This window comes from Halichoerus grypus, chromosome X (genome assembly GCF_964656455.1).
Source record: "Halichoerus grypus chromosome X, mHalGry1.hap1.1, whole genome shotgun sequence".
NCBI classification, from domain to species: Eukaryota; Metazoa; Chordata; class Mammalia; order Carnivora; family Phocidae; genus Halichoerus; species Halichoerus grypus.
In genome coordinates, this window is record NC_135727.1 from 48,080,997 (window position 1) to 48,104,472 (window position 23,476).

Below are 23,476 nucleotides of genomic sequence, written 5' to 3' on the forward strand. Positions count from 1 at the left end.
TCTGCACCTTAGGATCTTTAATATTCAGCCTCATATGTAAGGGTGTTTCTTAAAGACTTCTTATTTTTTAGTCTGAGTGCTCTTTTGGACTCTAGGAGCTCTGGTTTTCTGGAGTGCCTTTATCTTCCAATGTCATGTCACACATTTAATAAGTGTTAATTTTTTGCAGACTCTTCTGGTGGGAAGCAAACTAATATCCTGGCAAGATGGAACCTATTATGTATTAACTGAGACTTGATATTTCTCTTCCACTATCATCTGTTAACTTTACCTCAAGATATTTGGATTCCTCTTAAATGCTGCCTTTTTTTCTCTCCTTTTTTTATCTTAGTTACAGTGCTTACTAAGTCTAGACACTCATTTATTTATTTATAGGTTTATCCATTCATTTCACTTTAATCCCACTGTGAAAACTGTGGGCTATCATTTAGTTTCCCTGACCAGAGTTGTTTTTGGCCTTCTTGCAATATACAGCTCATTTTATACAATATGTAAATGGTAGTAGCTCAGATCACTACCTTCCTCTAAGAAATTCATTGAGCTTCTTTCTTAAATTATACTAGGGCTTGGTGTGCCTTCTACTTGTAGGCTCTTTCAGTATCTGCTTATGAAAATCAGATGAAAGTTCTTTTACCAATAAGACATAGTTACAGAAAAGTATCTGGGTATTGCCTTGGCCCTTCTGTCTATATCTGGGAAGGTTGTGCTGTGCTTACTAGCAGAGAATGATGCCTCCCCCTTCCATCTGTCATAAGTAGAGTTACACAAATACTTTTTCAGGTACAGTCAGTTCCTGTATCTTTGGCACTACTACAGAGACAGCCCCCATAGCCATCTACTTCCTGTGCAGAGGAAGAATATGTAGAATGTTGGCTGATCTATACATTTCTAGGATGCTGTCACTATTTTGACAGATATCAGTGATTAAAAACTCAAAATGACCTTGATAAATTAGGAAACAGTATCTTACTACAATAATGGAAGATAAAAGGATGGACTATACAGGAAGATAAAAATCCAAATTCACAAAAACAAAGTTTAAAAAGACTGGCTAGTCCCAAGCATCACAAAGGTCTGAGATTTATAGTTGATTTCAAACTAAATATGAACAAGGGATATAGTGCCATGCTGAAAAAATCAATATGTTAAATGTATGAAGTGATTTTTTTATTAGACTGAGGAATCTAACTTTAAGAAAAGTGCATATAAAATTATTATTACTTATAATCATCAGTAATTGCTTTACATTGAACAAAGCCCTTTTGTTTTCATTATAAATTTATCTGGTCCTGAAAATGATCCTATGGATTATTTATTATTGTAATCCTCACTTAATGGAAGATAAAACACACTCAGGAAAGTTAAATTAAATGCTTAAAGGAATACAGGAAGATCTGGTTTTAAACTCAGGTCTTTTGACTTCAAATGTGATGTGATTCCCACATTTCTCCTAAGGAAAAATAACTAGAGGAAGATTACTTATACTAAAAAAAATATATAATTTTAAAATTATTTGGCTACTCTTCAAATACTAAGATGCCCTCGTGAACTTTATATAGAAATTGATTTGTGATAACTCAATTTACAACCAATTTTTGGAAAGATAAAGGGAAGTACATTTACATACAGTTTCAATGTGTATAACATAATGATTCTGATCTTGATTATATAAAGGGAAGTGCATTTAAATGCGGTTATCTATGTATTAGCATTGTGATTCTGACCTTGATCATCCCATTGGAATAGATATGGAGATATCAGTTGTCAAGGAAACTGTGGCCTACAGATTGGAAAAATAGGTTATATGGATAGGAAAGAATTTGGGGTCATTTAATTAGCAAGAGACAAAAAGAAAGAGCTTATTTTGGTCTTTGTAGGAAAGGTTTTATGAATAGAAAGCTGCTAAGTTCTTTTCTCTACTCCCAGATGGAACACTATGAAATCTTCATTTATTCATTCATTCAAATTTTTCTTTCAACTTTCTAATATGTACTAGTCACTCTGCCACGTGTAGGGAACACAAAAATAAGTAGAACATTGCCCTTGCCCTCAAGGGCTCTCTGTTGCGGTAGTGACAGATGTATAAACAACAGCATTACTATATATCATAATAGAAGTATGTGTGCCCAGAATGCTTCAGGTTTAGGGAGCTAATTTAGTCTAGGGGTGTCAGGGAATGGTTCAGAGAAAGTTTTTTTTTTTTTTTTTTTAGCTGATTTTGAAGCTTGAATAGAACCTTGCTTGCTTAAATTGAAGCAAGGAGGATTTCAGTTAGACTTTAGGAAGAACTTTAAAATATTAGGTTGAGAACTATAATTTCCCATTAAAGGAGGTAGGATTTCTTTATTCCCCCTCAGGAAGATTTAAAGGTAAAAGATAATCTTTGCCAAAGTAGGGGAATGTTCACATGATCCTTTAAGCAAGACCTCTTCTAGCTCTGTTGTTTTTCTGATAAATTAAGAACTAATCCTGCATGCCCAAAGATTTACAAAATCAGGCAGCAGACATAATGGGAATCATGCAGTGCACCTAAAAGCAATTCAATAAAAATGTTTCTATTCCTTTTATGCTCAATTTTTATGTGAATCTGTATTTGGAGAAAATTAAGTGTTTTTGTTGTAAGCAGATGTTCATGTGCTCTCATCTAAGTAATAATAGGAAACAGTAAAAGGAGAAAATGCTGGTTATGAGGCAGTGAGATTGAACAGTGTGGATGGTACCAATGCACTTTTCAGAAAAAAAAAAAGAAAATTGTTGCCTCCTGGTGAATTTCTTTTGAAAACAAATATGTGGTTGTGTTAGAAAAACCAAGATAATCGATCTGGATGAATGCATCAAAGTAGAGGCTTATAAGGATCACTCTCACCTGAGGATCTTGAATTTCAGAATATGTTGGTATCAAGGATCGGATTTCTTTTTTAATTAACACATAATGTATTATTTGTTTTAGAGGTAGAGGTCTGTGATTCATCAGTCTTACACAATTCACAGTGCTCACCATAGCACATACCCTCTCCAATGTCCATCACCCAGCCACCCCATTCCTCCCACCCCCTTCCACTCCAGCAACCCTCAGTTTGTTTCCTGAGATTAAGAGTCTCTTATGGTTTGTCTCCTTCTCAGGTTTCATCTTGTTTTATGTTTCTTTCCATTCCCCTATGATCCTCTGTCTTGTGTCTCAAATTCCTCATATCAGTGAAATCATATGATACTTGTCTTTCTCTGATTGACTTATTTCACTTAGCAAAATACCCTCTAGTTCCATCCACACGTCATTGCAAATGGCAAGATTTCATTTTTTTGATGGCTGCATAATATTCCATTTTATATACATACCACATCTTCTTTATCCATTCATCTGTTAATGGACATCTAGGCTCTTTCCATAGTTTGGCTATTGTGGACATTGCTGCTATAAACATTGGGGTGCACGTGCCCCTTCAGATCACTACATTTGTATCATTGCGGTAAATACCCATACATATTACAAAGTTGAAAGAAAAATTTGAATGGTCAGGATCCTGACCTGAACCTGAGCAGAAGGCAGACAACCAACTGAGCCACCCAGGTGCCCCTTTTTGCATTTGTTTGAAAGCTCTTTAATGTGTTTGTAAAATGAACACATATGTTGATTAATAAATAATAAAGAATGGTTGGCACAGATGCATTACAATGCCTGAAAAGAACTTTCAAGAACCACCTGTGGATTTCTCTGGCCTATGGGCAAACGCCCAGTATTCCAAATGCTTGTAGTCTACTACAGTTCTTCTGGAGGTCCACTATAGGAAATCACGCTAAAACTGGTGCTAAACAATGCAACAATAAAAATGAAAAGTGGGTTTCTTACATCCCCAGATGTGCTTTAGAGAAAAAGCTAAGCCCCCAATTGCTTTCCCCAGTACCTTCTTCTCAGGAGTATAAAGGGAGTGTACAGTGGCATGAATTAAACAAGATGATCTTGTAAACGCTAGATTTTTTTTATAAGGATGCCACCAGATCTAGTCTGAGTCATAATAGACAGAGACATTTGTATTGTCATGAAAGGCATAGAGGCCCAACAGAAGCTTTAGTCAAGAAAAGTGACAATGGGTCTCTTAGTGTTTGGCTTGTGCCATATTTAGTACTCATCAATGGTGAATAAATATTATTTTGCTTTGTATTTAAATGAGGCCTATACAATATATGAAAGAAAAAAGTAAAGAGTCCTGCTAGATACTCTAGGGATACTATCTCCTAGATGTGGGTATGTGGCTCCCTGGAGCTTGCCTTACAACTGTTTTTTGCCTGGGCCTTTACACAATATACCCTAAGTAAATGGTTCTTGACTATCTGCCTTTTGACTAGGGGTGGCATAGAATTATAGCAAGGGATATAAGAATATATGCCCACCAGATATTGAAATTGAGACCCTTGGGGGGAAAAGATGGCAGAGGAGTAGGGGACCCTGTTCCAACCAGTCCCCTGGATATCTACAAGCTGAACACCCATGAAATCAGCCTGAGATGTAAGCAGATAGATCTGGATCTCCACAAACAGAATATCGCAGGCAGTTTGTTTTGAGGTATGAAGCTGGGAGCCATGATTCCACAGGCAGATATCAGAGGATAAAGGGCAGCAGGAGGGAACCTGGCTGTGGGGATCCTACACCACCAGTGAGTGATAGCCTCCCTCGCTGGGGACAGGGCACAGACTCGCAGACAAGTAGCAGTGGGGCAAGGACTTTAGATGGAAACCCAGAGCAGCAGGGTCATGTCTGTGAACTGGGGGTGGCTGGCGGTTCTAGAAGAACAAAGGGCAGAGATGTCCCCAGACCTGGAGGCGAGGACTGAGAGCACTGCTGAGGGGTGCACAACCCAGGACACTGCAGTTTTATAGCAGCACAGACAGAAACAGAGAGAGTGTGGCCTGGAGAGCTCACTGAAGAACAGACTGCGATCTCTCTGCTCTGAGGCAGAGGGTTGGAAATGGTCTCTTCTGCTCTGACTCTTGGAAGAGACGCAGAAAGCCACCAGGGAAAGCCATCAGAGAACAAAAGCCCAAAAAACCGGTTTTCACTGAGCCCATCCCTCACCACAGGGGGCAGGGCAACTCTGCCCAAACAGGGTTGCCTGAGTAACAGCACGGCAGGCCCCTCCTCAAGAAGACAGGCTGGGAGAACAAGAGGCCAGCAACCCTAAGGTCCCTAGAAAACAGGTGCATCTTGCTTGGGTTGTGGTCAATAATTTGGACTCTATACATTCCCTCAACCACCCCTCAACAGAATGACTAGGAGGAGGAACCCCCCAAATAGGAAAGACTCAGAGATTATGACTTATGCCACAAATTTACAAAAGGATCAAGATATAACCAATATGTCGGAGATGGAATTCAGACTAGCAATTGTGAAGACAATAGCTAGAATGGAGAAATCAATTAATGGCAACATAGAGTCTCTAAGGGCAGAAATGAAAGCTGAATTGGCAGAAGTTAAAAATGCTATCAATGACATCTAATCTAATCTAGAGAATCTAACAGCTAGGGTAACTGAGGCAGAAGAACAAATTAGTGACCTGGAGGACAATTTAATGATAAAAAGGGAAAAGAGGAGGCCAGGGAAAAACAACTCAGAATCCATGAAAATAGAATCAGAGAAATAACTGACACCATGAAGCATTCCCATGTCAGAATTATTGGAATCCCTGAGGGGGTGGAGAGAGAGAGAGAACTAGAAGATATATTTGAGCAAATCATAGCTGAGAACTTCCTTAATCTGGGGAATGAAACAAACATTCATGTCCTAGAGGCAGAGAGGACCCCTCCCAAGATCAAGGAAAATAGGCCAACACCCTGGCATGTAATAGTAAAACTCGCAAATCTTAGAACCAAGGAAGCCATCTTAAGGGCAGTTAGGGGGAAGAGATTCCTTATGTACAGAGGGAGGAACATCAGAATAACATCAGACCTATCCACAGAGACCTGGCAAACCAGAAAGGCCTGGCAAGACATATTCAGGGTACTAAATGAGAAGAACATGCAGCCAAGAATACTTTATCCGGCAAGGCTGTCATTTAGAATGGATGGAGAGATGCAGAGTTTCCAAGACCGGCAGAAACTGAAAGACTATGTGACAACTAAGCCGGCCCTGCAAGAAATACTAAGGGGGGGTTTTATAAAAGGAGAAAGACCCCAAGAGTGATATACAACAGACATTTACAGGGACAATCTATAAAAACAATGTCTTCACAGGCAACATGATGACAATAAATTCATATCTTTCAATAATCACTCTCAACGTGAACGACCTAAATGCTCCCATAAAATGGCACAGGGTTGCAGATTGGATAAAAAGACAGGACCCATCCATACGCTGCCTACAAGAGACTCATTTTGAACCTAAAGGTACATCCAGACTGAAAGTGAAGGGATGGAGATCCATCTTCCATGCCAGCGGACCTCAAAAGAAAGCTGGAGTAGCAATTCTTATACCAGAAAAATTAGATTTTAAACTAAAGACTGTAATTAGAGACACAGAAGGACACTATATCATTCTTAAAGGGTCTGTCCAACAAGAAGATCTAACAATTGTAAATATCTATGCCCCTAACATGGGAGCAGCCATCTACATAAGCCAACTGTTAACCAAAATAAAGAGTCATATTGATAACAATATGTTAATTGTAGGAGACCTCAATACTCCACTCTCAGCAATAGACAGACCATCTAAGCAGAAAATCAACAAAGAAGCAAGAGCTTTGAATGACACACTGGACCAGATGGACCTCATAGATATATACAGAACATTCTACCCTAAAACAACAGAATACTTATTCTTCTCGAGTGCACATGGAACTTCCCCCAGAATAGACCACATACTGGGTCACAAATCAGGTCTCAACTGAACCAAAAGATTGAGAATATTCCCTGCATATTCTCAGACCACAATGCTTTAAAACTGGGACTCAATCACAAGAAAAAATTTGGGAGAAATTCAAACACTTGGAAGCTAAAGACCACTCTGCTCAAGAATGTTTGGGTCAACCAGGAAATCAAAAAAGAACTTAAACAATTCATGGAAATCAATGAGAACGAAAACACACTGGTCCAAAACTTATGGGATACTGCAAAGGCGGTCCTAAGGGGGAAATACATAGCCATCCAAGCCTCACTCAAAAAAATAGAAAAATCCCGAATTCACTAACTAACTCTACACCTTAAAGAACTAGAGAAAAAGCCACAAATGGTGCCTAAGCCACGCATTAGAAGAGAAATAATTAAGATTAGAGCAGAGATCAATGGATTAGAAACCAGAAACACAGTAGATCAGATCAACAAAACTAGAATTTGGTTCTTTGAAAGAATTAATAAGACCGATAAACCACTGGTCAGCCTTATCCAAAAGAAAAGAGAAAGGACCCAAATTAATAAAATTATGAATGAAAGGGGAGAGATCATGACTAACACCAAGGAAATACAAACAATTACTTGGAAATTATTATCAACAGCTATATGCCAATAAACAACAATCTGTATGAAATGGATGCTTTCCTGGAAACCTATAAACTGCTAAGACTGAAACAGGAAGAAATTGACAACCTGAATGGACCAATAACCTGTAAGGAGATTGAGACAGTGATCAAAAACCTCCCAAAAAACAAGAGTCCAGGGCCTGATGGATTCCCTGGGGAATTCCACCAAACATTCAAAGAAGAAGTAATACCTATTCTCCTGAAGCCGTTTCAAAAAACAGAAACAGAAGGAAAGCTTCCAGACTCATTCTATGAGGCCAGCATTACCTTAATCCCCAAACCAGGCAAAGACCCCATCAAAAAGGAGAATTTCAGACCGATATCCCTGATGAATATGGATTCCAAAATCCTCAACAAAATCCTAGCTAATAGGATCCAACAATACATTAAAAGGATCATCCACCACGATCAAGTGGGATTTAATCCCAGGATACAAGGGTGGTTCAACATTCGCCAATCAATCAATGTGATAGAACACATTAATAAGAAGAGAGAGAAGAACCACATGGTCCTCTCAATTGATGCAGAAAAAGCATTTGACAAAATACAGCATCCTTTCCTGATTAAAACTCTTCAGAGTATAGGGATAGAGGGAACATTCCTCAAGTTCATAAAATCCATCTATGAAAATCCCACAGTGAATATCAGTCTCAGTGGGGAAAAGCTGAGAGCCTTTCCCTTAAGATCAGGAACACGTCAAGGATGCCCACTCTCGACACTATTGTTCAACATAGTACTGGAAGTCCTAGCAACAGCAATCAGACAACAAAAAGAAATAAAATGTGTTCAAATTGGCAAAGAAGTCAAACTCTCTCTTTTTGCAGATGACATGATACTTTATGTGGAAAACCCAAAAGACTCCACCCCCAAATTACTAGAACTCATACAGCAATTCAGTAATGTGCAGGATACAAAATCAATGCACAGAAATCAGTTGCTTTCTTATACACTAACAACACAACTGTAGAAAGAGAAATTAGAGAAACAATTCCATTTACAATAGCACCAAAAACCATAAGATACCTCGGAATAAACCTAACCAAAGAGGTAAAGGATCTATACTCTAGGAACTACAGAACACTCATGAAAGAAATTGATGAAGACACAAAAAGATGGAAAAACATTCCATGCTCATGGATCAGAAGAATAAACATTGTTAAAATGTCTATGCTACCCAGAGCAATCTATACCTTCAATGCCATCCCGATCAAAATTCCAATGACATTTTTCAAAGTGCTGGAACAAACAATCCTAAAATTTGTATGGAATCCGAAAAGACCCTGAATCGCCAAGGAAATGTTGAAAAAGAAAAACAAAGTTGGGGGCATTGCATTGCCCGATTTCAAGCTATATTACAAAGCTGTGATCACGAAGACAGCATGGTACTGGCACAAAAACAGACATATAGGCCAATGGAACAGAATAGAGAGCCCAGATATGGACCCTCAACTCCATGGTCAAAAAACCTTTGACAAAGCAGGAAAAAATATGCAATGGAGAAAAGACAGTCTCTTCAACAAATGGTGCTGGGAAAATTGGACAGCCACATGCAGAAGAATGAAACTCGACCATTCTCTAACACCATTCACAAAGATAAACTCAAAATGGATTAGAGACCTAAAGGTATGACAGGAATCCATCAGAATCCTAGAGGAGAACATAGGCAATAACCTCTTTGACATCGGCCACAGCAACTTCTTTCAAGATACATCTCCAAAAGCTAGTGAAACAAAAGCAAAAATGAACTTTTGGGACTTCATCAAGATAAAAAGCTTCTGCACAGCAAAGGAAATAATCAACAAAACAAATAGGCAACCCACAGAATGGGAGAAGATATTTACAAATGACACTACAGATAACGGGCTGGTATCCAAGATCTATAAAGAAGTTCTCAAACTCAGCACCCAGAAAACAAATAATCAAGTCAAAAAATGGGCAGAAGACATGAACAGACACTTCTCTGAAGAAGACATACAAATGGCTAACAGACACATGAAAAAATGTTCATCATCATTAGCCATCAGGGAAATTCAAATCAAAACCACACTGAGATACTACCTTACATCCGTTAGAATGGGAAAAATGGACAGGGAAAGAAACAACAAATGTTGGAGAGGTTGTGGAGAAAGGGGAACTCTCTTATACTGTTGGTGGGAATGCAAGTTGGTACAGCCACTTTGGAAAACAGTGTGGAGGTGCCTCAAAAAGTTAAAAATAGAGCTACCCTATGACCCAGCAATTGCACTCCTTGGTATTTACCCCAAAGACACAGATGTAGTGAAAAGAAGGGCCATATGCTCCCCAGTGTTCATAGCAACAATGTCCACAATAACCAAATTGTGGAAAGAGCTGAGATGCCCTTCACAGATGAATGGATAAAGAAGATGTGGTCCATATATAAAATAGAATATTACTCAGCCATCAGAAAGGGTGAATACCCAACTTTTACATCAACATGGATGGGACTGGAGGAGATTATGCTAAGTGAAATAAGTCAAGCAGAGAACGTCAGTTATCATATGGTTTCATTTATTTGTGGAACATAAGGAATAGCGGGGAGGACATTAGGAGAAGGAAGAGAAAAATGAAGGGGGGGAAATCGGAGGGAGAGATGAACCATGAGAGACTATGGACTCTGAGAAACAAACTGAGGATTTTAGAGGGGAGGGGGGAGGGGGATGGGTTAGCTTGGTGATGGGTATTAAGGAGGGCACGTACTGCATGGAGCCCTGGGTGTTATACGAAAAAAAAGAGTCCTGGATCACCACATCAAAAACTAATGATCTATTGTATGGTGACTAACGTAACATAATAAAATAAAATTTAAAAAAAGAATTTATGCCCACCAAACTTTGCTTATAGTGTGAATAAATAATGTTCTTTGGATATCCATGTACTACTGTTTAATAAAAATATATAGATAGTGCTATGATGAATAATGTTTATTCCTTTTTTAATTTCTGTTTATAAGTGTTGCTGAATTTATTACAGGTTTTTGTTATTGAGCATTCTTTCAATCAAATATCCCAAATATATGATTCCTGTGTGTGTGTTTGCATATGAGTGAAAGAGAGACAGAGAAATATATATTTTTTAAATTTAAAAGAGATCCAGAGAGCTTAAAAAATTGGGATCCACTGCTGTAAGCATTTTATTCTAGTAAGAAGAAATCTTGTCTTTGTCTAAATCTCACCTTTTCTAAGCAGCTTCAAAGGGACTGCATACAATTAAAATTCCCCTCCTTTTGGTGACTAAAGCTTCTTTCTCTTTAGGCATTGATGCTGGGAAAGACACAATAGTGGCTCCGATAGTAATAGTAACTTCCCCTTAAATAACATCTTTTATCTGATGCTCTCTAAATGCAATATGAAGACATCTCACTGTCACAGGGAAGGGAAATGCACAACCAAGAGATTCTGTAGCTGGGAATAGAATCCAGGTGGGATAATCCCTCTAATATATGTTCTTCCTATAGAGGCCTGCCTATTTCTGAGAGGGTGGGGCTTGTTTATATCTGAATTAACCCTGCAACTCTAGGGGAAGTCTTGGAAGCAAAAACTCCAACCATTTGGGTGATTTACCAGGCTGACACCCATTCATTGTACTTAGAGACTTAAGTAAATTCTTCTGCATCCAGCATGGCTGAGGAAACAGAAAATTAGTAGTCAGTTTATAAAAATCATGCTTCATTTTCCAATGAATTACAATGTGATAAAATACATTCAACAAGAAGGTTAGGCTGAAGAAAATTTCTTTCTGTGGAGATTCAGAAGGCATTTTTTAACTGGGAAAGGACCATGAAATCAGCATTATGAATGCCAGTGAACATATTGCTGCAGGTGATCAGTTGTGCTGAGGCACTAAAGTAAAGAAAGCACAAGATAATTAAGTAGGTGGCAGGTTTTTGTATCTATATCTTAGGGGCTTCTGGACCCAGGGTTATCCCTAGGGAACATGGGGCTTGGGGAAAAATCAGAATGTGTATCTTTTAATCATTTGTATGTGGACAAAATCAGGTTGAAATTAACATTTATGTTGCCTTTAGGAAACCAAATAGGGGCACTCAGAAGCAGGATGTTGAGGCCAAGACCACTTTTATGTTTTGAGTGTCTTGGCATATAAAAAATGTAGAGGGGCGCCTGGGTGGCTCAGTCGTTCAGCGTCTGCCTTTGGCTCAGGTCATGATCCCAGGGTCCTGGGATCGAGCCCTGCATCGGGCTCCCTGCTCTGCGGGAAGTCTGCTTCTCCCTCTCCCACTCCCCCTGCTTGTGTTCCCTCTCTCGCTGTGTCTCTCTCTGTCAAATAAATAAAATCTTTAAAAAATAAAAAAAATAAAAAATGTAGAAAAGCCAAAAGAAGAGGGTTATACAAATAAGCATAGGTTGTCAACAGCTTTTATAAAAAGTATCTAATTTCTTAGAATAGTTTCTGTCATTGGTCTGTCTGTTTCTCTGTCTCTCTCTGTCTCTGTCTGTCTGTCTTTCTTTTGTCTCATAACACAGGGTCTTTCTGTTTTAAATCTCGATACACATTATTCAGCAAAGGGCAAGCACCTTCTCTACTGTGTTATTCTCATCTCTATCAGAATTGGAATTAGACCTACTAAAGGTCACAGAGAAAAAAAAAATCTGTTGAATTTAAATAGACATAGAGCAATTTAGGCCACAAATGTAATACTTAAAGTAATTTGGTCCAGACAGAAAACACTTGTCCATGTTGTGAATCCAGATGGGGGAAGTTGACAGTCTCAGGAGAGCCATAGCAGTGCCCCAAATTAAGGATTAAGAAGACCAATTATCTCAGAAGCCAAATCTTCTGAAGTAAATTGTCTGAGGAATAGACCTTTGAAACTCTCAAGATCTAGTGCAGTTTGCTTAAAAATGTTTCACCCTGGATACTTCAGAATCTCATTTCCACTTTTGTTATTCTCTCTTCTCTCTAGCTTTAATGGTAATAAAGGAGACATATTTATCACATCAAATATATTAAATTTTAACACCCCAAAAGTCAGTTCATTTCAAGTGTGTTTTTCCAAATGACTATAGCTGCTTGAAAGACAAACGAAGTGGGGGTGGGGGGGTGAAGGGTGGGGGGAAGGTTGAGCCCTTGGCAGGGAAACTGGGAAAGGAAATGCAAAAAGCCTGTCAGAGCTGGGCCTGACCTTTCTAAGCAGCCAGACTTTCCAGAGGTGACCTCTGTACTCCAGCAAGTTGTCTGGAGTCCATATGACAATTCCAGGTATAATCAGAAATCAGGTGCCTGTTAAACTGATGAAAAAAGTGGGAATTAGAAGAGTATTTTTAAAGTTTTTATCAGTGCACAAACGATATAATGAAAACAAAAACATAGGAATAAAAAATCACTCACAGTATCACTACATAATGTATCAACTTTTAATGTGACCTTTACATACATACTTAATTTTACAAAGTTGTAAAAATAATGGAGATCCTTTTATGTGCTCTGTTCTTTATGTAATATTATAAATGGTTTGTCATGTAGTTATATGTTTCTCATAATGTGGCTCATAGTGGCCGAACAATATTCCTTTAGGGCAATTCATCATGATTTAGCTAATCTATCATGGGTCAATTAGGTTGTTACTAAATTTTTGTTATTATAAAGGATGTTGTAATGAATATCTTGTTGCATATAGTTTTTGTAACTTCTTGAATTCTTTCTTCACTTAAAATCCTGGCAGTTTAATCACTGGGTGAAAGGGTCTAAACATTTAAATTTTTCACAAAAATATTGCCAACCTAATTTCCAAAAACATAAATAATTGACTAATTTCATCATAGCCTTGCCAGGAAACTGGAGAAAACTAAATTAAACTGGTAAAAATGTTACCTCATTATAGTTTTAAGTTAAACTTTTCTGATTGTTTTGAAGCTTGGACATATTCCCGTGTATTTGTTACATTTTCTCTTGTGAGTACTGCCCCTTCATTTTTTTTATGTTGGCCATTTATCTAATGGGGACTTGTAATTTTCCTAATTAAAATCCTGAGTAATTTAAGTAATGTAGAAATTATATCCCTGTCATATTTTTTTTGTCAGGTTTTGTTCTTATATTTGAGATACTTTCTTAAACAGAAGAGAAAATGTGTGGAATGCACATGACTTTATCTTGAATCTTCATTCAGAGTGACTCTTCATTGGTAGCATTTGTATTTTAGTGTAAAGGCTGCAAGACTCAAAATTAAAAAGACTATCCTGGAAAAAAAAAGGATTATAATTTGGGAATCAAAGAGAAAATATAATTCAAATCTGGGGCAATATATGGTTGATTTTCTTAGTTTGGTTTAAAACCTTTTAAATTTTATGTCAGTCCTTTTTGTGTCATAGTAATGTTAATTTAATGGGGCCACAATTTGGTGAACAATAAAGCTGAATTGCAGGGAGTAGAGGTGTTCAAATCATGGCATCTTCCACAGCATGTGAAAAACTACAATTGCCCTAAAGCCAGTCTCTAACTCTCTAAGCCTGTGGCCTTGAGTCGGACTTATTGTGTAAGGAGAATCATGCAAGACGATTCTCTGGTCTATTTTTTTCAGGCAAATCCTAAAAGAGACCCTGTCTTTGCAAATTTTTTATTGCATTTCCAACACTTTTATATTTGTATCAGAACTTGGTCAATCTCTAAAAAAAGGAAAAAAAAGTCCTAGTTGAAGAATGCTGGATTGGTTCCTGTCACCCTTAGGAGTATGTAGTTGCTGAAGGAGTTTGTCAAAATTTATGTTTCCATTTTTGGGCCTTGTCTCTCATTGTAATAGCTCATAGCAGCTATGCTCCACCCTCTTTCACTTATTCTGCAATTTTTAAGCATAAGAAAAATAAATTAAGAAAGATTTATAAGGGGCGGGGCTGCTGCTGGCAGATGGTGAAAATAACTGTCAGGAGAAGGGATAGGCAAATTTAAGAGCAGTTCATTAGAAAAACCTTAGCACTTGGTATTTGGCATTGCAGAAACATGTTGGCATCTTTTTTTAAAATAGAATTTGATTTTAATTGTCTGGTGCAGACTCCTTGATATAATTAGACAACAAATAGGCAGCATTTTAGTGGGAAAAACAAAACAAAGCCATAAGGTTTGGAGCCAGAATTAACTTATATGTTGGTATCTTTTATTTCATTTTTTTGTCAAAGCTCCTTTTAAAATAAGGACTCATGAACTGTATATATTTGCTCTTCCTTTGATATTCTGTGGAAAAACTAGAATTTCTATATAGCCTATTCATGTTCCATAAATTCTGTGTACTAATTTTTTATTGCTTTTTAAAAATTTTTTATTTAAATTCAATTAGCTAACATCATTAGTTTCAGATGTAGCGTTCAATAATTTATCAGTTGCATATAACACCCAGTGCTCATCACATCACATGCCCTCCTTAATGCCCATCACCCAGTTACCCCATCCCCCCACCCCACTCCCTTCTGTAACCCTCAGTTTGGTTCCTGGAGTCCAGAGTCTCTCATGGTTTGTCTCCCTCTCTGATTTCTTCCCATTCAGTTTTCCCTCCCTTCCCCTATGATCCTCTGCACTGTTTCTTATATTCCACGTATGAGTGAAAACATGTGACAGCTGTCTTTCTCTGTTTGACTTATTTCTCTCAGCATGATACCCTCCAGTTCCATTTCTCAATGAACATCTCAGCTCTTTCCACAGTTTGGCTATTGTGGACATTGCTGCTATTTTCATTGTTTTCTTGAAACATTTATTTTACTGTCCTCTTTCCTATAATTCATGGATCTTGTCACCTCTATCTCTTAACATGCTTGAATCCACCCACCTTTCTCCTACTTTCCACCTCCACCTTTCTCTACTTCTAGTCCCAAATTTATCTCTCCAGCTCAGGGCTCTCTACTGAGCTTGGAGTATATGTATCTAGCTCTTTCTATATTTCCATTGAATATTTCAGAGGTCCTTTAAATTAATCCTATCCCTACCCAAGCTCACAATCTTCTGTACACCTGATCCTTTTCCAGTGTACCCAATCTCTTATATCTAGTGCAAACCAGAAACCTTGATATCATTTCTGAATCTTTCCACTCTGACATTTCATAGCCAATTACCAAGTCTTGCTAATTATACTTTTTAAAATGTCTCAAATTCAATATTTTTAAAATCCATTTCTGCTATCAATTTCTTATTCCATGTCTCCATAATGTCTTATGTAGGCGATTGTAAAAGCTTCCTAATATGATTCCCTACCTCCGGTCTTTCCTCCTTCCAACGGAAACCAGCATGGCTTTTCAAAAAGGTAAATCTTATCATTTCACTCTCCTGCTTAAGAATCTTTGATGGCTCCCCATGTCTTTGGCATGGTTTTAAGGACCTGCTTCCTGATTTTCTTTTTGGCCTCATTTTCTACAAAATTCTTTATGCATCCTATGATACAGCCACACTTAATTGCTTTCTGTATTCCAAGTATACTATATATCCTTACTTCTCCCTCCCTTCTTTCTTCTCTGGACTAACTGATCAGATTCTGAGTAGCCTTTAAGATTCAGCTCAAAGATCACCTCCTTTATAAAATAGTCTCTAATTATCCTCCCCCTCCTGAACTCTTTCCTCACCACTAATCCCCACAAAGTTAGACATTTCCTTTTCATTGCTTCTATAGCAGATTGTACATAATTGAATGTAGCATATATCCCATAACATTTGAATGTTTTATACACCATTTTATTTTGTACACTAGATGGGACATCTTTGAGGGCAGAGATAATATTTATTTTATATTCCCTCCACCATTTAATATGGTAGACCCTGTATATATGTTTGTTGAATAAAGAATGAATAATATACTTTATCCTTTTTAGCCATATTTTCTTTTTGTTCTTTTAATTAATTTTTAGGCTTTGGAATTTCCATTTTTCCTCCAGTGGGGCTTAATCCTCAAGACCATGATTATTGTACCCTTTTAATTCCCCTTCCTTTTAACAAGACTCTATGATACATTTTATAGCTATAACTTGACTACTTTTTATGTATAAAGCTTAGCCAATAGATTCTAAATATGTTTCATGATGACAATTTAACACATTCAAAGATCAGATATTGCTGTGTTTCCTCACCTATATGCTATTCTTTTGGGTAGAGATCTTTTCTGCTACACCAGAATTATAAATCCCTGTTTGTTTTTAAAACATTCTACAAGACTCTTCTTCAGCCTTTTCTTACTCTATTTCTTCTTGCTTCTTAATTTTTTTAATGTCCTCATGGTCCATCAATTTTTACTTTATGAGTACAATCTCTCTTTGATGATTCTTTGTACAAAACTTTCCTGATTGTAATTTTTTTTTTATCTTGACCTTTAGCTTCCATCACTTTCTTTACCATTCTTTTTCCTTTCTTATACATCTCTTTCTGTATCTTTTTTTTAACAATTTTATTTATTTATCTGAGAGAGAGAGAGAGCGCATGAGCAGGGGGAAGGGACAGAGGAAGAAGTAGGCTCCCTGCTGGACAGGGAGCCTGCCACATGGCTTGATCCCAGGACCCTGGGATCATGACCTGAGCCCAAGGCAGACGCTTAACTGACTGAGCCACTCAGGCGTCCCAGGTGCCCCCTCTTTCTGTATCTTTCAACTGCTTCAAATTCTGTGTTGCTTCTCTCCTTCTAAGAGCTATTTCCTTCCTGCCTATTTTCTGCAGATGGACAAGTTCCACATAAAGATGGTCCCCAACTTATAATGATTTGATGTATGATTTTTTGACTTTATGATGGTGCAAAAGAAATATGTATTCGGTAGAAACCATACTTGGAATTTCGATCTTTTCCCAGGCTAGTCATATGCGGTACAATCCTCTCTTGCGATGCTGGGCAGCAGCAGGGAGCCACAGCTCCCAGTCAGCCATGTGATCATGAGGATAAATGACCAATACACTTAACAATCATTCTGGACCCATACTACCATTCTGTTTTTCACTTTCAGTACAGTATTCAATAAATTACATGAGATATTTAATACTTTATTATAAAATAGGCTTTGTATTAAATTATTTTGCCCAACTGTGGGCTAATCTAAGTGCTCTGAGAACCTTTAAAGTAAGCTAGCCTAAGCTACGATGCTTGGTAGGTTAGGTGTATTAAATGCATTTTTGACTTATGATAATTTTAACTTATGATGGGTTTATGAGGATCTAACCCCATTTTAAGTCGAGGAAGATCTGTGCAGTGAGGTCCATTTATCTCTTTCATTTGGTATTCCATTGTGCCCCCCCTGCCCAGCCCCACACATAAATTTCTTCATGTGCTTTTTTCCTTTTTTCTTTTGTGTAATTTTAGTCTCTTATAAAACAATGGAAACACATCACATTTCATCAGATGTTTTGCTTGCTCATCTCTAGTCATTGTGTTTCCTTGTCTGTGCTTGTTCCTTTGTCCTTATTCCTCTCTCCATTTCTTGCAGAGGTCCCCTTCTTTATCTTGCATTCACTGGCTGTTCAGTGTTAATCTTTCATTCCAAACTCTTGCAATAGACCCAATTTATTAAATCACTTCATATATGATATAGGATCATAACAAACCAATAGAATAAGAAGTAGATTATTTTGTAATGTTGAGAAAACTGGCTATTTGAAAAAAAAGCCTCACCTCACATCATGCACTAAAATAAACTCTAGATTAATTCATTAGCTAAATAAAAAAATGAAATCATAAATGCCTAGAATAAAATATAAATAAAAATGTAACTGACAACTAGATGGGGAAGAACTTCTAATCCATAAAAGCAATGAAGAAATCACAGAGTAAAAGTTTAATATATTTATGTATATGTTGTATTTTCTATACAACAAAAAGAGTAAAAATAATAGCACAGCCATAAAACATTTTAAAAATATTTCCAATAAATATGACCAAAATTAATGTTCTTGATATAGTTAACTAACAAGAATGTAACAAGAATGACACTTTGTTGGCAAAACATGTAACCAAAACAGTTCACAAAAGAAATTAACATCAAATATAGTAATCAAAGAAATGTAACTTCAGTAATATTTCTCATGTAGTACTGGTATAAAGTGAGATGAATATTTTCATATATTGGGAAGAGTACAGGCATCCTTTCTGAAAAGCAATCTGTGTGTGTGTATGCATATACACATATGTATATATAACACACAAAATTTATGAAGCCATAAAATGTTCATATTACAACCTTTTGAGAATGTATCCTAAGAAAAATCAAACTATATATAAACAAAAAAGCCCACAGCAGCATTATTTATAATGATACAAAGTTGGATAATTGAATATTTATCAACAGGGAGATGTTTATATACATCTAAAAATGGAATATAATGCAGCTATTAATAGTCATGTTTTCAAAGAACATTCACTTCCTGGGAAGATATTAATATAATAGGTAATAAAAAATGCAGATATGCAACTACATGTGTAAACTTATACTAATTTTAAAAAGATATACCTTGTGCAAAGGAGTCAAGTACATACATCAAAGTGTTGATGATGGTGAGGTTATAGGTGATTTTAATTATAAAAGTATTTCCCAATAACTTTCAGATTTTCTTATGGCCATATTTTATTTCTAAAATCAGATAAATGACAAGCATGATTTATGATGGAAAATTTATGACTCTGCCTGTTTTCCCTTTGTGGACATGCTCCTGGATAGTTTGCATTGCTTTGGAATTTTTAATTTTTTATTAAAAAGATTGCTAGTATTTTTTCCCCACTCTCTTAGCTCTGATTTTGCCCCCAAATTTCTTTTTTTCTTTTTTTTTAAGATTTTATTTATTTATTTGTCAGAGAAAGAGTGAGCACAAGCAGGGGGAGTGGCAGGCAGAAGGAGAAGCAGGCTCCCCACTTAGCAAGGAGCCCAATGTAGGACTCCATCCCAGGACCCTGAGATCATGACCTGAGCTGAAGGCAGTCACTTAACTGACTGAGCCACCCAGGCGTCCCTGCCCCCAAATTTCTTAAGAGGCACTGGTCCTTTTTTAAAAATATGTTCTCTAAAATCCAATTTCTTTACTGATCTGAAGATCATATTTGATGATGGATAGGAATTACTGCAACTGTATGTCTTGGAATCATTCCAATTAAAATATTAATTAGGACACTCACCACCAATTTTCTGCATAACTTCTTTGTGAAGTGAATTCATAAGACAAATTTCTTTCAAAGACATTCTTCTGTTGTCCTCCTTCATCCCCTTTAAAAGTCTTTCCTCCCTTTTTCCTTATCTTGTTTCCTCTTCCCTCTCCATTCTCTTTCTCTGGTTTCTCTTTCCCTCCTTTACCTTTTCCTACCTGTCCCTTTCCCTTACTTCTGCTCTGAGCAACTATATCTACTTTACTTTCTTTGCTTACTCTTCTCCATTTATCTGTTTTATGCCAGTCTTACTTTTTCCTACATGAATTCTTTTGATTTTCCAGTCAATTTTCTGTACTCTACTTATCTATAAGTCCTAAAATTTGATGCCTTGGACATCCTGAAGTGCTTATTGACTGGCATAACATTTCTTCTTTTTTTCCTATTAAGAAAAAATTCATTTTTGTAACTTGATCAGCACTGGCTTTTGGAGTTTGATGGTTATGTTGCTGATACGTGTTCATTTTACTTTCCACTATAAGCCTTAGACTCTCTTGTGATTTCATTTTACATTGGTGCATTTGATTCTTCTTTCCTTTGTGAATCACATTACATTTATGAATGCTTTATTGAATCTTATTTTATTGATTTCTGCCCATTTAAAAATTTTATCCTGCTTGTATTCTACTTTTATGCCTATCCTGCAATGTGCAGGAACATCTGCAAATTTTATTAGGCATTCTCTACCTTCTACTCTCTAAGTAGTAAATGAAAATATTGAATTGTATTGAATTCAGAGTGGACCCCTAAGGGACCTACCTGACACTTTCACCCAATGCAGTATTGAACTGTCAATAACAACTTTTTTTCTGTATCTAAACTATTCATCTTATGACACTTCCATCTAATTCATCCTTTTAAAACATTTTTGCTAGCCCAAGTCTCCACCAAATTTTTCTTTTTTTTAAAGTACTAAACTTATCCTCTTGAAGGAAGGATTGAATTATAGTTTCACATGATTTGTTTTTGACAGACTCATGCTACCTATTACTTGTTATTTCTTTCAGGTTTACATTGATCATTATCAAGAGCTTCACATATTGTGTTAGCTGTTCATTGCAATGATTCAGTGGTGAATTTATTGATTATTGCCTTCTGGAGTCATGTTATTCTCTCCACACAGCCCTCCTACACTTTCTGAAGGTCCTGGTTGTTCAACAGGCTACTAGAATAGCTGTCTTTTTTATCTATATAATTTATCTTACATCTCTTTTGGTTTCAAAGGATCATCTCTTGGTCCATAATATAGGCTATGACCATAAAGTATTTTCTGTTCTTCCTAGTGAATGTTCAGCTCTAAAACATTCCATTTGTGTATTTATTGAATAAAGTTGGTCTTCTGTTTTTGCTTTATATTTGTTTCTTAAGATCAGATATTTATTTTGGAGGCATCTCTATAATTCCTATTCCAACCCCTTACCACCCCCATACACAAATAAAGCCCTTAAAATTATTTGTACCATAGAAAAGGATTTTTTATAACCAAGGTGTGACAAAGACATTTCTAACTATAATGCAAAATACGAAGCCATAGAAGACAATATTGGTAATATTGACTTCTTAAAAATAATTTTAAAAAATCATGGCGGGAAGTGGTGGGGCCAGGTGGCCATGTAGGGCAGCTGGCTTAGGAACTGCCTCACACAGCCTGATGGGTATCCCTGTCACGGTGCTGCTCAGGCTTGGGCTGGCCCAGAGGCCAGTGATGGTCCATGGATGTCCCTGAGGAGCCACTGCTGCTGGTGACCTACACAAGCCCATTGTTACCTGTGCTGGAGATCAGAATTGATTTACCTCTATTTATCCAGTGCTTTCCTAGCAGCTTCCAAGAGAACAGATGGAATGGAGAAGGTACTATGGCCAGGCTCCAAAGATGATTCACCTAGAATCTAACTTTGTTCAATTCAAAGAGGAACTGTTGCTCAAAGAAGGAAACAAAGTCCCACTTACTTTCCCCTTTTTTCATATTTATTGGATGGAATGCTATGATACTGGTGTATAAAGCTACAGTAAAAGATGACCTTACCAAGTAGCAGAATGTTCTGAAAGGTCATAGCTCTGTGGACTGGCTAATAGTGGTGGTTGAAAACTGAACGGGAGGAAATCAGAGAGAGAGACAAACCATGAGAGACTCGACTCCAGGAAACAAACTGAGGGTTGCAGAAAGGGAGGTAGGAGGGGGGTAATTGGGTGATGGATATTAAGGAGGGAACATGATATAATGAGCACTGGGTGTTGTATGCAGCTGATGAATCACTGAACACTACATCAAAAACTGGAGATGTACTATATGTTGGCTAATTGAATTAAAATAAAATTAAAAAAAGAAAATGATGCCAAGGGGGGGAAAAAAACCCAACAAAACCAACATCCTTCCCTGAACTCCTATTGTGGACAAAATAAGAAATGATTTTTGTAATAAACAGAGTGACAGGTGTGTCATGCTCTCCAACCCCTTAAAGGACTCTTCTTGAACTCAGGAATCCTTGGAATATCTTCCTTACCAAACTCAGGGCATGGCTTCTTATGTCTTTTACCAAAAACCTAGGCAAGTTTGAGGATGAACTGAGAACCTTGATGGAGAAGAGGACTGAGCCAGGCTGGAGCTTTTGTGAGTATTTCATGGTTCAGGAGGAACTTGCCTTTGTATTTGATATGCTGCAGCAATTTGAAAATGCCCTGGTACAATATAATGAACTGAATGCCCTGTTTTCTCAGTATGTTGTCAGCTTTGGTTCTGGGGATGGTGCCAACTGGCTGACTTTTTTCTGCCAGCCAGTGAAAAGCTGGAATGGATTGATCCTCCAAAAGCCCATAGACATGGAGAAGTGTGAATTGATACAGAGGCAAGAAGCCACCCTGTTAGATCTGTGCATTTACCTGTTTTCTCGCCAGTACTCCTTGCTCCTGTTCCTGTAGAGGCTGTGGGAGGTGGCTCAGCATGCCCTAGAGCTGCTGCAAAATTGTGTGCAGGAACTGATGCTCTTAGAAGTCTGTTCCACCTGGTGCTCTGGACTGCTGTCTTGGAGGTACTGCAGAGGATAGAAGGTTGTTGTGACTGGGCAGAGATAGACTCAAACATTGCCCATACTTTAAGTTTATGTAGCTATGCTACAAAAAAGCTTAAGTCCTTCGTCTATCTGTGTGGACTTGTGTCAGAAAAAGGACCTAACTCTGAGGACCTCAATAGGGTAGTTGATCTTTTGGCAGGTTTGGGAGCTGAGAGAACTGAAACAGCCAACACAACTCAGAGTCTCAAAGAAGGATTTTCATCAGTAGAAGCTTTTGAAAAACACTACTTAGATCTGTCCCATGCTGCTGTCAAAATGCACACTAGCATTGGGAAGATCCTGTCTGCTAATTTCATTGGGAAGGATACTGCAGAGTTTTACATGTAATTGATTTTGAACTTTTCTTTGAGTTTCAAACATTTCACACATGTAGTAAAAGAAGGCTTGTTATGTATGGATTAATATGAAATGTAATAAATTTTTAGAATGAAAAATGTAGAATCTGTCAACCAATCATCATCAGTTTTTTTTTTCCAATTTCTTCTGAAAGCTAGATGGAGAGATTTTCAGCTTGCTACCCTTAATCCTTATCGATCTTTGTGTTTCTTTTATTTAATTAAATTAATGTAATGTACTTCCATTATATATTCAAGTGGCATATATATTTAAGTGGTATATATAAGCGTATGGCCATCCTGGGCCCGGCCATCATACAATATGATATATAGTATTACAATTTTATTTAATTAAAGAATTATGAGGAAATAAAGAATCTATATACAGTGGCATAAATTGGAATCCAGATTCTTTTTTGGGGGGGGGGAATCTAGATTCTT

At 37.2% G+C, this 23,476-nt stretch overlaps 1 pseudogene; it reads left to right on the forward strand.

Moving 5' to 3' along the window:
* Positions 1–21,341: 21,341 nt before the first annotated feature.
* On the forward strand, positions 21,342–23,027 carry LOC118540757 (trafficking protein particle complex subunit 10-like; annotated as a pseudogene).
* Positions 23,028–23,476: the final 449 nt, after the last annotated feature.